The sequence below is a fragment of the Haliotis cracherodii genome, unplaced genomic scaffold, assembly GCF_022045235.1.
Source record: "Haliotis cracherodii isolate W230 unplaced genomic scaffold, xgHalCrac1.p SCAF_12, whole genome shotgun sequence".
In the NCBI taxonomy this organism is placed as follows: domain Eukaryota; kingdom Metazoa; phylum Mollusca; class Gastropoda; order Lepetellida; family Haliotidae; genus Haliotis; species Haliotis cracherodii.
In genome coordinates this window covers 33,047,213-33,062,834 of record NW_027266267.1, presented here as the reverse complement: position 1 = coordinate 33,062,834, position 15,622 = coordinate 33,047,213, and positions in this window count along the sequence as shown.

The following is a 15,622-nucleotide window of genomic DNA, read 5'->3' as shown; positions in this document are numbered from 1 at the left end:
AATGTGACAAGTTTTGTCGCTTTTATTTATTGAAGAAGAATGGGGGCAGGACTTTGTTGGATTGTGGTAGGATCGGAGGCTTTTTAGGTGGAGACTTTAGTGGTGGAGGTTGAAAGCTGTTAGCGAGTCGGACGTTGTGCTGGTGTTGATGCCGGGATGTTGCTGTCGCTGTCGCTGATAGTACTTGCCGATTATACATGAAATAATGTGAATGAATGAATCATAATGAGTGCGTCTTTTAATATTTTGGCTCCAGCTCAGATGCGTGAAACCCTATCATGATCAGTTCGTCTCGTATGTTTTAGCTTCAGTTGTGACATCCCACTTCCTATAATAACGAGTTAGTCTTTTAATGTACAGTAAAGTACGGTTATAACGAACTCAAGGGGACTACTAATTTTAGTTCGTTATAACCGTAGTTCGTTATAAGTATATATACAGCATAACTACAGCAAATAGTCGGGACCAAAAAAGTAAGTTCGTTTTATCCGTCAGTTCGTTATAAGCGTGTTCGTTATAACAGTAGTTGACTGTATTCCATTTAAGACGCGCCACTTCCTATTTAAATGAGTTGTACTTTAAATGTTTTAGCTCAAGTTGAGATCCATCTAGATCTCTTACAGACATTATCGTTTCCAATTGTATGGTTATTGAAATGAATTGGTCTTTAAATGTGTCAGTATCAGTTGAGGCGCCCCGTTTTTCATTAAGGTAAAGGTATCTTTTTTAGCTCCACTTAAGACGCATCACTTCTATAATAATGAGCTAGATTTTTGCGAAACGATCGTAGCTCTAAAACTATCGTAAAGTTAACGTAAGGAAATCCTAGGCTAAGGCTAAAGTAGCCTATTTTCGAAACTATCGTTGCCCTAAGATATCGTAAGATTATCATAAATCTAAGTTAGCCCCATACCTGTCGTAAGTTTATGTTATCTTCATCCAAGATGGCGGCATAATTTGCCATAGATATTTTTTCAAACAACTATCTGCTTTACGTTCAAAGATTGACATTTCATTTTGTTAAACTGGGTGATTCAAATTGACACTTCGAAAAAACACGAAGCACGCATCGAAGATTTCACTAAGAATTGTTCTTAATCGCCACGGCGATCCACATAACTATTTAGTCGATAGCTTACAATATATTTCTATCCGAGTCCGTGCTGAAGAAGTGTGAAACAACGGTGTCTTCGCGTTACCTTTTCAATAATTTGGGAAGGATTAAAACGGAAGGTGTCGGCAGGCTCTACAGTAATGACCGTGACCTTAATGATAACTCAGGGGCAGCTAATCTTATTGATTTAACAAGGAAATACATTTGATCAAATATGCGTTTAGTCTATTTGTATTAAGTGTATATTTAATGTTTTTTCTCGCGAAAGTAATTGTGTTTGGTTTCGTTTTCAAAACAACACCTTGGTTATCTATAGTCCTGAAAGACAAATATTTGACAAGTGATTAAGTATAGTCTACTGAATAATGTCATTCTTTAAAATCAGGTGATTAACGACATAGATGTATTCCATTAAATATAGCAATTTATTGATATTTTGGGGGCAAAAGTAAAGCACATATTTTCGTATCGTATTTTCGAGAATGTCGTAAAGAAGTACCATATTTTGAACATTGTCCAAAATTCACTTCCCAATATATTTTCGCAGAAAATGTTTATTGAATGAAATTTACTTATCAATATTAAACAAACATTTTCACCATAATAATCTTTGAGTTTTGCATTCAATGGACCGATTTGTATTAACAAAACATTGATACTTGAGACCGTTCAAACAATAATATCATTGTAAAGGATAGGGTCACCGGACATATACTGTTAATTGACTCTCAGCAGTCCTTTCAGACAAACCAAGCTTCATCAAACTACGTTCTGGAATAGATTTTACACATTGACAATGAAGATATTTCGTCCCTCGGCCAGATTTAAATCAGACAAATCAGTTAAATAGCTCTACTTAATTTAAAAGGATAGAAAAGAGCTACATTATATGTATGTTCACGTTATCTTGTGGCGTGTTCCATGAGACAACATAACTTGACAATTCCTAAATTATCTCCCTTTGTGAACGAAAGTGTCACTTTCAAATTTTGATTAGAATTATGGATCTAGATCTAGACACACATAATCTAAATACAAATAGCTTGATATTGTATTTGAGTCCTTTTATTATTCTTGAAATATATTGGATATGTAAATAACGAAAGAAACTTACATTGCCATTATAACTCGCTCGTGGGTGCGCTGCTTCCTGAACAATTTTTGTTTTGAATGTTTTGGGGTATACTGTTAGTGTTTTTTCTTTAAACTTGACTTTTGACATAAACACAAATTTGTGAAACTGACCCAGCATACATCACGTAACATTAGACCTGAACACGCATCTTAAATGCTGAACGCCTTCTGTTCGATCATAGGTCTCGCCACTGTCATTTAGAATAACGTCCCTTAATTATTTTCGTCCTTGACTTTATACGAGATGTGTTTACATAAAGCTCTGCGCGCTCGCGATAGGATCATTAGAAGGGAAAATAGTGAAGTATCTTTTATTGCACATTATTTCAATTCTAATAACTCTAATGTGGTAACACTACACTTATTGTTTAAAACATTTATTAGGTTTGTAAAATGCCTTTGTATTGCACAGCGTTCGCTCATCACGCGGAAGACCCGGGTTCGATTCCCGACATGGGTACAATTTCTGGTGTCCCTCGCTGTAATATTGCTAGAATATTGCTAAAAGCGGCGTAAAACCATATTCACTTACTCACTTTGCATGGCACACGAATGTGTATCATGGTATCATTTATCATAAGAAAAAAGTCTACTTATTGGACATATATAGCATTGAACGGACTGTCACTCAAATAGTGTCAAATTTCGTGTCACTTCTCCATGTTGTTGTTATTGTCAGCAGCTTGGACATGCCCGTGACATCACTGGAAAACTACCTGCATTTTCAATCTCTAACACAAATGTGCTCTGGAGGGATCGTAACTTTATACGATCTGCGACATATTTAAGATAGTTTCGAAAATGTATCTGATCTTAAACTTGAGATTTCTTATCTTTGAACGTAAGTTGTTAAGATTAATCGTATCTAAGATCGCTTCGAAAATCTAGACCGTGTTTAATGTTTCAGCCCCATTTGTGACGTGCCAATTCATGTAATGAATTAGTCTCTAATGTTTCAGCTCCAGTTGTGACGCACCACTTCCTACTATTATGGTCATCGAAATGAAGCGTCCATTCGAAGCTATAACAGAAAATGTTCAAACTGTTCAGGGGCGGTCGGGTAGCCTAGTGGTTAAAGCGTTAGCTCGTCACGCCGAAGACCCGGGTTCGATTCCCAACATGGGTGCAATGTGTGAAGCCCATTTCTGGTGTCCCCCGCCGTGATATTGCTGGAATATTGCTAAAAGCGGCGTAAAACCTCACTCACTCACTTCAAACTGTTAAAAAAGAGTTCAAACTGTGGTGTATTCGGGAAATCCAACCGCGCCGCCTCAAGCGGTAATCCCCGTCATCAGCAGCCGTAGTTTGACTCAAACACACACCCAAAGTTCACAGAACGTTAATAGCAATCCATTTTTAGCATCAGCCGTGTCTGGACTTCTTTCCAACTACAACTTTACTGGGTGCAACTTCAAGCGAATGACATTGCGTTAGCCGCCGTTTTCTGCCGTTTGTAAAACCAAGGGATGTCACTCCAAATGGACGGTTTGCGACGGATGACATCAAGACGTCACGAATAAACGCGTTGATATAGTTCGCGTTAAATAATTAAAGTTTGATGTTTAATGGACTGTTTTGCTATTATTTATATCCGTCAGTGTAAGCATTGAAGTTGTATTTATTGACGTTCATCAGCTGATTTAGACAGTGCCTTATGTGAGCAAATTAACCATGAAGCGCTTCGTTCGATTACAAAAACAGCAGACAGCGGGGTCTTGATGAGAGTGCTGTCCCTTTAGCCCGTTTCCATATAAGGATCGTCACCATCCGCTTCAGATCAGTTTTAGAGGTGAGGCGAAATCGGGTTTAACGTCGCGTTGCACTTATATAGCGACGTGCATGTGTGTGTTAGCTGCTTGTACTGGTCCAGACTGATACCGATTTATAGTGCTATCTCACTGAGATACTATGCAGCAGTTTAATATGAATACCCCACTCAGACTGTATACTGACTCCGTCCAGTCCTTGTTTTAGCCCCTTAATGCCGAGCGCCAGAAAAGGTAACAGGGAGTCATCTTTAAACGTCTTTTGTATGACGCGGCCGGGTATCGAATCCCGGACCTTCCGTTCTCCGGGCGGACGCTCTACCACTAGACCACGGAGGCGGTCAGATCAGTTTTAGAACAAGCAGGTATAAACTCTCACCGAACACGACAGCAACTCAGCAAGAATCTAAATGCAACAGAAATAAACGAATAAGCGCAATTCAGACAACGGACCCTTCCAACCATCAACGCGAACCTTCCAGTTCGTTATCCACGCACTGTTATCTTCTTCGTCGCTTTTTTGGAAAACAAAATAATATTAGAGTAATTGTGCTCAGCGTTGTATTTTGAACAGTACGGCGCCGAACAAAACAATAGGCTGCGCATCTGAGAAGCAAGAATCACACACCCGCTCCTACACCACGTAAAATGGGCCTAATAAAGTCTTATGACGTCATTCCTTTACCATGATGTGTTTATTATGGAAATAGAACTCTCCGAAAATGTGAAAAATATGAACCGATGTAATGAATAAAATAAATTAGATACTTGTAATATTTTTATTGTTTTGCCCCTGAAACTATGATGAAAAAGTACAAGACAAATAAGTTTATTTTCGTGTGAACTTGCCCTTTAACATATATATTTTAAAGTTTATATGTATTAATTTCCGTTCAAATGTGAAACTTGGAAGACAGTTATACTCCCCATAACGAACGATTTTGCGATTTCTTGCCAAAACATTTTAAATATATTAAGGATGAATACCATGTGATGTTTATATGTGAACAACATGCAACTACAAGAAGGGGGTGGTAGGGTAGCCTAGTGGTTAAAGCGTTCGCTCGTCACTCCGAGTACCCGGCCTCGATTCTGGACATGGGTTCAATGTGTAAAGCCCATGTCTGGTGTACCCCGTCGTGATATTGCTAGAATATTGCTAAAAGCGGCGTAAAACAATACTCATCCACTCAACTACAAGAAGAAAGTATCTCTCGCTGAATATCCATCTCAAATAATATTGACACAGCTAATGCAAACAGGTGATAATCTTGTCCTTCGTAATATGGGTTTACACTTAGCAAAAAGCTACAAATTAGGATAATGGTTTCACAATTTGTACATTTATGGTAACGATATTTGCGTCATTTGGCCATTTCTATGTATAAATACATATATCATTTAAAATTGTCATACAAAATATGAGTAATTTAGTCACAAAAATATTGTGACAGGACTGAACACTTGCATGACAAAACTGTTGTAGTTGCATTTACCCATATGTTCTGTGTTTTTTTCTGTGTGTTAACGTTGGGTATGGCTGCTTTCAACCTTTCGAAATGTGGGCGTGAGGATTTAACAGTTCTAGTGTATTTAAGAACTGACTTCAATATTTTTGCGTTTATTGACGTAAAAAGCGATGTGCACTCTGTGGTAATCCGCGCAGCTATTCGTTTATGATAGACGAATTAAGTGGATCAATAATGCCTAGTCTGCAAAAGTAAACGTCTAAAGCCCGCCTTTCTGAATCAACTTCAATTTTCATTAAAACCCAGGCCTTCTTATCAGAATACAGTTCCATCACTTCTAGCATTTGAAATCTCGAAGGTCATGTGATAAACATATTTAAATGGGTCGTCAACAGGAAGAAGTTTATAATTTATGACAGAAAATTGACCACATCACTAAATCTTAAACAAGAGTAAACCCTTTGACAGTTTTTGACTTCTCATGATTAAAATATTATCACAAAAATCATGATATCTAATCTTTTAAGTGGGCCAAAAGGCAAAGGTTTTGCTGACGAACAAAGAATATTGGTCGATATTGGACACAACTGCCGTGGTATTGTAGTATTTTGGAAGTCTCTTTACTGTCCATCACGCAAGGGTAGAAGAACGTGCAGTGCGAGCTGAGGAGAGTTTCACGTGAGTGAGTGAGTAAACGATTTATTCTTAACGTTGCATTATAAATCGTGCCGGTTATTTACAGCGAATAAAGTTACTGTCAAAATGAAATGGTTCTTTACCTTTCTTTATTTTCCAAATGCACTGTGAATATTTCAATATTCGGAAATGTCCTGTGTTAACCAAAGTGTCTTTCCCCCTTTTCAAACTACTTTTGAAATATTTTTACTTCAAGCAGATTTGATTTAATTTTGAAAATTTTAAGTGACTGCATTCTTCAAATGGTAATTTTTCTGTATATGAAAGTCACATGAAGAAATAGCTTTTTAATCTTATCTCAGACGGGTAATCTTTTATATGGTAACGAACGAAAGTCGTATGTTTTCTTTTAATACTATTGCGGAATGCATTTGTTTTCTGAATACAGTAATATTCAAATGAATTAAATTGTCTGTTGTTATTTGAGTATAACAAATGAGCTACGAGGAGTTACTGTCCATGTGAAATGGTTATCTCCCTTCCTTTATTTTTCAAAAGCACTGATAATATTTCAATATTTTGAAGTGTACTACATGTATTTTACACGAAATGTTTTTCCTCTTTTCAAACTGCTTTTTAAATGGTTGTCACTTCAAGTTGACTGAATTCCAAATTGTAATGTTTTTGTTTTAGAAAGTCATTTGCAACTATCTCCATGAAGAATGTAGCAATAAGAACGTTCATACCGCAACCGGGGCCCAGATCTGCGCTTCACACGTTGTACCCATATGCATGTTGGGATTCGAAGCTGGGTCTGAGGCGTGACAATTCAATGTTTGAACATCGAGGGTACCTTAACGCCCACACATCAATATCACACGGGGAGGTGGGGTAGTCTAGTGGTTAAAGCCTTCGCGCGTCACGCCGAAGACCCCGGTTCGATTCCCCACATGGGTTCAATGTGTGAAGTCCACTTCTGGTGTCCTTCGCCGTGATATTGCTGGAATATTGCTGAAAGCGGCATAAAACCATACTCACCCACTATCACATAACAGCAACTACACAATAGATTGTCATCTCATCAGGAACATCATTCGTTTTCTACAAAATGAACAATATTTATTTCAGTCATCAAGATGAGGAGTTGCCGTTTTCTGGACGCGATGGGGCATATGCACCGCCTGCGGTTACTCATTGTAACATTGAGCCTGGTGTTTGGGGCGACAGAAGAGCGCAGTTTTGTAAAACAGCCATTCGGCCGAAAAATGTGTGAAAGTCTGTGTTTGCGAGTAACTGGGTGTACGTCATACAGTTTCTCCAAACACAATCTCTCATGTCACGTGACCAGTGCGAGCGCATCATTACCATCACCCAAATTTCCTCTAAGTAAATCTCGGGTATGACTGATATTCCTGTCTCCACATGAACGAGTAACTTTGGTCAGCAGTGTTTCCATTATATACAGACTGTATGTGGCAAGGATTTCTTTGCCATTTTAAACATGGCCACAATAACAGCCATATTGAAAATGTTATTTTAACCCATTACTCAGCCATTAGCATATACCTCATGAAAATTCATATACAGTAGGTATGTGTTATACGGCATAATTAAGAATTGACTTTCACTTTGTGTGAGTCCATTCCAGTTTGAAGGTTCATGCTCCAATGATCTCACATAAAGTGAAAGTCAGTTTTAATAATTTTTTTACCTTGATCTATATACACAAGTATATTTAGTACGTGTGACTTCATGTTACACTGACAACCATACAATAACCAGCTGTATCGTGGAATAAAACAGTTCCTCAAAATAAGAGGTGACATTAGCTTATGTATGCTCAACATGCTCAACAGGAACATTTTTTTGTGGTTTCTGCACAGCAAATGTATTCAAATGATATCCCCATTAGATGAGAAAGGTCTGTTAAGAACTTTCTCAGTAATACTTTTACATCAAATACAAGACGTCAAAATGGCCGACACGATAAACCTGACGGGAGACGATTTCCTAAGTTTTTAATGAACCTGTGGCTATTACAAGCATTTGTCACCAGTGATCAATTGGTCGATCACTGAAAGGTGATTGTAAAGATGTGTCAAATAGATACTGAGGAACATTCATATATTGATGTACACTGTCACTGTCGTTTAGATACGGAGTCGATACTGCGGTAGTTTGGATGTGCTTTTCTTCGTTTTGTTCTCTAGGATGGGTTGTAGCGAGGATATTCTTGAACAGACATGAAATCAAACTCTGACTAATCCCAATGTATGCTAAAACGCTAAGTTCAAAATTAAAGGGTCTAAATGATGAGAAACATTTATTCGTGCTAAGGAATGCCCAGGGTTTTCCCCAGGAATGTGGAAGCAGTCCGTCAGCCTTTACCTCATTTCAAGAACAAGGTCTCATGAAAAAAACGTATGAACGTCATGTTTTGTCGTTTATACACTTGTGAACGCCAGTTTCATGTGACCTACCTCTAGTCTAATGGAAAAGACGTATTTCGTGTAAAACGTAACATTAAAAAGATTATCATATAATGGGTTATTTCTAGCCCTGGTGGGGATTTCAGTTTGATACAGATTGATTTTTACACACGTTTTTCTCTGAAAGAAGGCCCCTAGAAATATTGTTTCTTTAATCACAAGGGGCGGTGGGGTAGTGGTTAAAGGGCTCGCTCGTCACGCCGAAAACGCGGGTTCGATTCCCCACATGGATACAATGTGCGAAGCCCATTTGTGGGGTCCCCCCGCCGTGATATTGCAGGAATATTGCTAAAAGCGGCGTAAAACGATACTCACTCACTTTAATCATAACACATGGGCCGATTTTGCTTCCACGTCACCGTCAGGTACGTCTAACTTAGGGTAGACAGCACCCGAGGATCAGAAGACAAAACTGGGATTGTATACTGATCCCATATGAGTCCAGGTTTCATCTGGACAGCTCTGATCATGTTCTACCCTTTGTGCCAATGCAGGGATGTAACGTCACGCAACATCAGGTGAATGCCCACCCACATGTTGCACGTGTTGTAACATACTTTTTGAGGCAGCGTAACATTGCTGTACTGCCATAGCCGGCTGTTTCTCCAGACCTCTCCCTCAATAGAACATGTCTGAGATGAGACGTAACGACGGCTACGAAAGGTCCAGAACCCGCCGATAACAGTAGCTCACTTTGGACAATCCTTGGTTGACATTTAGAACAACATCCCCCAGGATGTTTTCAATCATCTGCTGTCTTCAATGCACCGCCACTACCTGTCCTGTATCAACCCGATATTGACATTGTTCATCAACCCCTTTTCTTTTAGGGTGCGTCGCTCTGTCTCCTGTTACCAAGGATGGGTTTCGTCAATGAATTTGATGAAACATAACATTTTCACCACTTTATATGAAGCAAAGTTATTTTTTCCGCTGATATACTACATATTATTGGTCATCTATTATGGTTGCCATTACACCTATTAATCATATATAAATACTGAACCAAATTAAAAACTTCACATTCCTAAAATATTAACATTTTGACCAGTTATCATTGTGGGCCCTTATTGTGTATTTAAACAGAAATGGCCACGTATTGTCTTCAGATAACACCCGTTTTTGTGCAGGTGAATCGATCAAAATCATGTGCACAGCACTATAGTGGCAAAATCGGTTTTTCACGTGCAACTGGTCACGTGTCCATAATACCGCATGTGTTTTCAGCCATTCTTTTTAGCAGTCATTAACAAAAAAGGAAAAACACAAGAAAACAAAAGTCTGTACGGCCATTTGTCATGCCACGCCTTTCATATGTGCAACGTGAACGTGACATCGGCATGTTGCAGACGGGAACGTCCGTAGCTGAAGTCGCAAGGACGATGGGTTGTAGTTTATGACTGTTTAGTTGACTGTTTATGATTTACAGACGCGTCTACAGCAAACGGGTACCACCGCTGATCGCCCTCGGCCAGGTTGATCACATGTGACGGCCATATTGCGGCCATACTGCGGGCCGATTCTGACTCAATTACACAGACGTCAACGTCAATTGTGGGCACAGCGACACTTACGATGGACTCAGAGGAATTGGCGAGGTGTGGAGGCGCCGTCATGAACGTTACGCTACAGTGTTGTGTACAGGAAGTGGACAGATTTCGAGGCGGAAGTGTGGGGTGTGGGGTGCTCTCTGTGGCAATGCACGTTCCAGTCTTCTAGTCATCCGTGGCAACCTCAACGCTGCTGCTTACCGCGACCAGGTACTGGCACCAGAACTTCTGCCTTTTATGGCAGCACATGGACCCGGTTTGATCTTCCAACACGACAATGCCAGACCCCACAGAGCAATTTTGACAAGGAATTTCCTTCAGAATGCGGGAGTCAACGTCATGGACTGGCCGTCAAGGTCTCCCGACCTCAATCCCATCGAACACGTCTGGGATGCTCTTGGCAGAAGTCTCCAGAACCAACCACAGAATTTGCAAGATCTTGGCACCATTTTGCAGCAACAATGGCGTCGTCTTCCCAGTCATGTGTTCACAAGCACCACAAGGTCCATGCGGAGGCGTTGTGTGGCAGTTGTCAACGCACATGGTGGGCATACACGCTACTGAACATGGGTGCCATCAGATTCTCGTGCTTGGGACTTATGATTTAAACTGTTGATGTTATTACCGAATACCGTAGGTGCTTGGAACAAATTATGGTTACCACCGTTAATTAAGATCCTTCTTTGGACATCTTTAAAAATGTGAAGTCTTTAATTTGACTATATAATGTAAGTCATCCTGTACCGTGTGATACGGCCTGATGTCAATAAACGTTCTGATCTTATATAATAATACATTACATTTTCATTTTTAAGAAAAGTAACTCGACAGCCTTGCAGTGTGCACGGTTCTCCTTACTCATTCAGACTCGAACTCAGAACCACAGGTGTGTGGAGATGTGTAAGTATACTTTATTGCTTTAAATGGCTTAACCTTAAAAAGCGGAGGAATACGTGGAGATGTACCCTTTCCCGTTAATATTGATATACGAAGTAATGATCATTGCATATCTTGCGTGAGTGAGTGAGTTTAACGCTGCAATTAACAGTATTTCAGTTAAATCACGGCCCGAAGTGGTGCAGAACGTTTCTCAATTTGGAGAAAACCACGAGCACGGGCATGGTGCTGACAAACCGGGGCGAACTGATTCTGCTGAGCTCCCGCATGTCTATTGCATCAACCTCTGGTTGTCGTACCTGGCGACTAAATGGACAGAGTGTTCACGCTCGTTGACTTGGTTGATTGCGTGTGATCGTACCCCGAAGGTGAGGGGCGTGGATCATAATGTCAAACATGGTTTGTCTGGTCCAGACTTGATTATTTACAGGTCAGTGAGATACCTCGGATGACTGATATGTTCTGAGCTTCACACACAAGGAATTGCATTATGGGGCAAATTGTTTGTTGTGCACATTACATGATGTAAATCCGGAGTCAATTGAGCAAATTGTTTCGCTGTGACAAGTCAGTAAAATAAGGGTCTGTGACCTTTGGAACGTGCAGTGATCAAGTACTTGCAGATAAAAGGGCAGACAAAAGCAATCCACGGGGATAGGAGCACACCATGGGAAGGAGGCCCTTTTGTAATGACATTGTAAAGAGGTGGGCAGCAGATAATAAGTGTGGCAGGGAGAGCCGTCAAGACGATCCCCGTCCTGGAAGGTCTGTCACGTCAACAACACCTGAAATGAAAGAATTCATCATATGGTGATGGCTGACTGAGCATCTCAATGCTGGTTTAGTAGGCATTTACAAGGAGTACATTTCATGATAGCAGAACCTTTGGCAATGAGGAATATATCAACTCGTTTCGCTCCAAAGCTTTTGATATCTGAACAAAAACGTAGCGAACATGTCTTGTGATAAGCTAGCTCTGTTTGAAGCTGACCCAGAAAGATTTTTGCAACGATGTGTGATTATGGATGAAACCTGGGTTCACGACTATCCAGTTCAAACAACAATCATGCAAAGACTTTCCACCAGCTGCAAAGGTATCGTCTCCATGTTCTGGGATGCTGAGGCTGCCATCGTGGTGGGCTATCTTCCGAAAGTCCAGACAATACACAGAAGGTATTATGCAGCATGTTTGAGGCAATTATGGGATGAATCGAGGCGAACAGACACAAAGGAAGCTGAGAAAAGGTGTGCTCTTTGGTCAGGTCAATGCACCAGTGCACAGATCAGCCATTGCCATGGCTACAATCCACGGGTGTGGCTTTAAAATCCACCAGCACACACGTAGTGCTCCTGATCTGGCTGCGTCACACTTCCATCTGCTCCTAAACATGAAGAACGCTATACCCGGAACCCATCTTGACTCAAACGGTGACGTCATAGCAGCTGCAAAGAAATGTTGGGACAGCCAAGAGAATTTCTGCGAAACTGGGATCCCTCCACCATCGTTGGCCTTAGTGTATCAATGTGGAATGGAATTATGTCGAAAAGTTGGATCAAGTCGGTTATTATATACTTCAGTGCGAAAGACGAGTTTTCTGAAGTTGAGAAAGGTCATATTTTACTGCAGCGAACATAACACTTGATATTACACTGCAGTGAACAAAACACTTTGACGGAGCTATTGTCACACAAGAATGACCTCCCCACAAATTGTCTCCCTGTATCGTAAGTGTCTGGGACCTGTTCCACAAAGCGATCGTAGCAGTAAGACGATCGTAACTCCCATACTTTAACATAGACCTACGACAGTCTTAGCGCTAAGATCGCTTTGTGGAACGGTACCCTGGACCGTAAACAAACTGTTGACGTCCATGTTACGTTAGTTCCACATTGACAAGGCAAAATAATGACATATTGTCATTTATGGAGTTAATATCGCTTCTTGCCGTTTGTTCTTCTCTTGAAAATGTTTGTTATAAAATGTAAATTTCTGATATAAATCGTCATTCGAGACTGTTCATTTTGCAAAGCACCGTTTTTGTTACTTGACCAGCGTGTATTCTTTTGAAAACATTCGCTTCCAAAAGTGGTCTCGAAGATTTCAAGTTTGTTTTTCCAAAGTTGATTTTGTATATAATCCTATCTAAATGTATGATAAAGCATTTTCGTAACCTTACATATTTTTTGTTACTTTTATTTTACATTTTATAAGAGTATTCAAGCACGGGACTACTTAAAGACAAAAAAAAGGGATGAAGAACGTCCCTGTGTTTTAGGTAGTGAGAATTTAGGTTTCAAGGTTTTACATTTGTGATGAAATAATGTATATTTCCGGAAGACAACGACACATAAAGTATATAAAAAAATAGAATATTTCATGTGTCGAGTGAAATATCATGTTTCTCTCATCTCGTGATGGGGGAAAGGAGATTTCTCCCTTTCCCCTGTCACTCGATGAGAGAAACACGATATTGCCCACGGCACATGAAATATTCCCCATCTGTGTGAGGCTCAGAACATATCAATCATATCCCTTGTAAACATTGTGCCTGCCTGTAACACCCCAACCACAAATATATATGTTCTCAGTCATAGGCACACATAGACACATGTCTGAAATAACTCGCCAATTTTGTCCATTATTATACCTTGTACTGTGACGTATATATATATATATTGTTATTTTCAGTTATGGAGAACAGCCAAGAACAGTCTCCACTGAATATGCCTAGAATAATTGTGAGCCCCTACCCACGAAATGCTGCAAAGTCCCGGAACAGAACATATCTGTATGAGTTTGACTTTAAAAAAAGGACGATGAAAAAATTCCGTAAAATTTCATTCTACCCAGTTGTAGACATTGTATATGTGTCAAAATCGAGGAAGCTTCTCATCGCGAATCGTTTAAAACAGATTTTGGCTTACTCTTGGGAGAACAATTCTGTCAAAGTGATTCGGAAACATTACGTGAGACGCATGACCGTGGACCAAGAACGACAAATCATCTTCTGTAATAGCAAGGGTGGTTCAAGCAAAAAGAAGGTGACTCGGTTTAAGTCAGAGGGGGACAGTTTCAGAATATTTATCAATTTGAAAGTGAGATACATCACTGTGCATTCCAAACTCAGACTCATTTATGCTGTGTTGAAAACAGAAATTATTTCAATTGATTATGAGGGGAAACACATGAGGTCTTTAGTACAGACAAGAGTAGGGTGTCTTGCCTTAATGTTGGATCCAATAGGAGACATCTTATACTATCAATTAAGAAAACCTTCGTGTGTTGTTAAGCACTCTCTGACGAAAAATAGCACAACAAAACTCACCATTATTCGTCCCCTAATGAGAGGCCTTTGTTTCTATGGAACAAATATAGGTTTATTTACTTCTACAAGGGGTAAAACTATTAATGCCATCAATCTTGTCACCGGTGTTAAAAAAACATTGACGAACATCGATAGTATGTGGATTTCCTTTAAGCTGTGTCTCCTATTTTAAGGATTGTATTGATGACGGTTTGGATGAACCATTCTTTGTTGACCTTGTTTAATGACGAGTCACATGTGCGATAATGCAAAAAAATCCTTGTATCTTTTGTATAATGTTTCTGTGGAGAAAGTATGCTTATTTGAAGAATGGCCGCTTGTCTGAGTAATTTATTATGTTACCAGTGTTCAGGTAAAAATATATATATTTATACATATATATATATATATATATATATATATATATATATATATATATATATATATATATATATATATATATATATATAATAAAATAATAAAGTCCACGTTAGTCCAACATCTTCATTATATCTTGTCTGAAACTGATATGAAGAAGATGTTGGACTAACGTGGACTTTATTTTTTTATTATGTATTACATGTACACCGAGTGAACATTCGCCTCATTTTTATGTTTATATATATGTCACTTTTTTTTAAACACTTAGCTACATATAGAGTTTATCGTTTGTCTATAATAAAACATAATGAGTATCTATATTCTTTCGCACTTTCCTGTTTTCCTCAATTTCAAACGTGCAGCAACATTCCATTGATGATGTCACGCAAAGACGCTACAATGCAGTACCCGTGTCATTTGGTGTTCGAACGTTTTAATCACCCAAGGTATAGGTGATTGAGTCAGTGAGCATTTGGCATCATTCAAGCTGTATCACATCGATCTAAATCCTCGAATATTGTTGAAACAGACATGTCTTAAGCTGAGATTTGAAAGAAATGATGGAGTTGATTTCAGATTTTTCGGCAGATTGTTCCACAGAAGCACTGCAGCGTATGAGAATGTTCTTGTACCTAAAGTACAAGCGATAACACGGGGACCGTGGAGAGCTGTAGTTTAGATCAGAGAGTTCGTTAAGGAGAATAATTCGGTGAGAGTTCTCTGGCGTAGCTACATATAGGTGGAAGGCTGACATAACACTTGTAGGCATTGATGACCACGCTGCAGTTGACTCACACAGCACTGAGTAACTCACACAGCATCTGGCAGCCAGAGGAGCTCCATTTAATGTTGGGAGGTATTGGAAGACATCGAAACTTGGA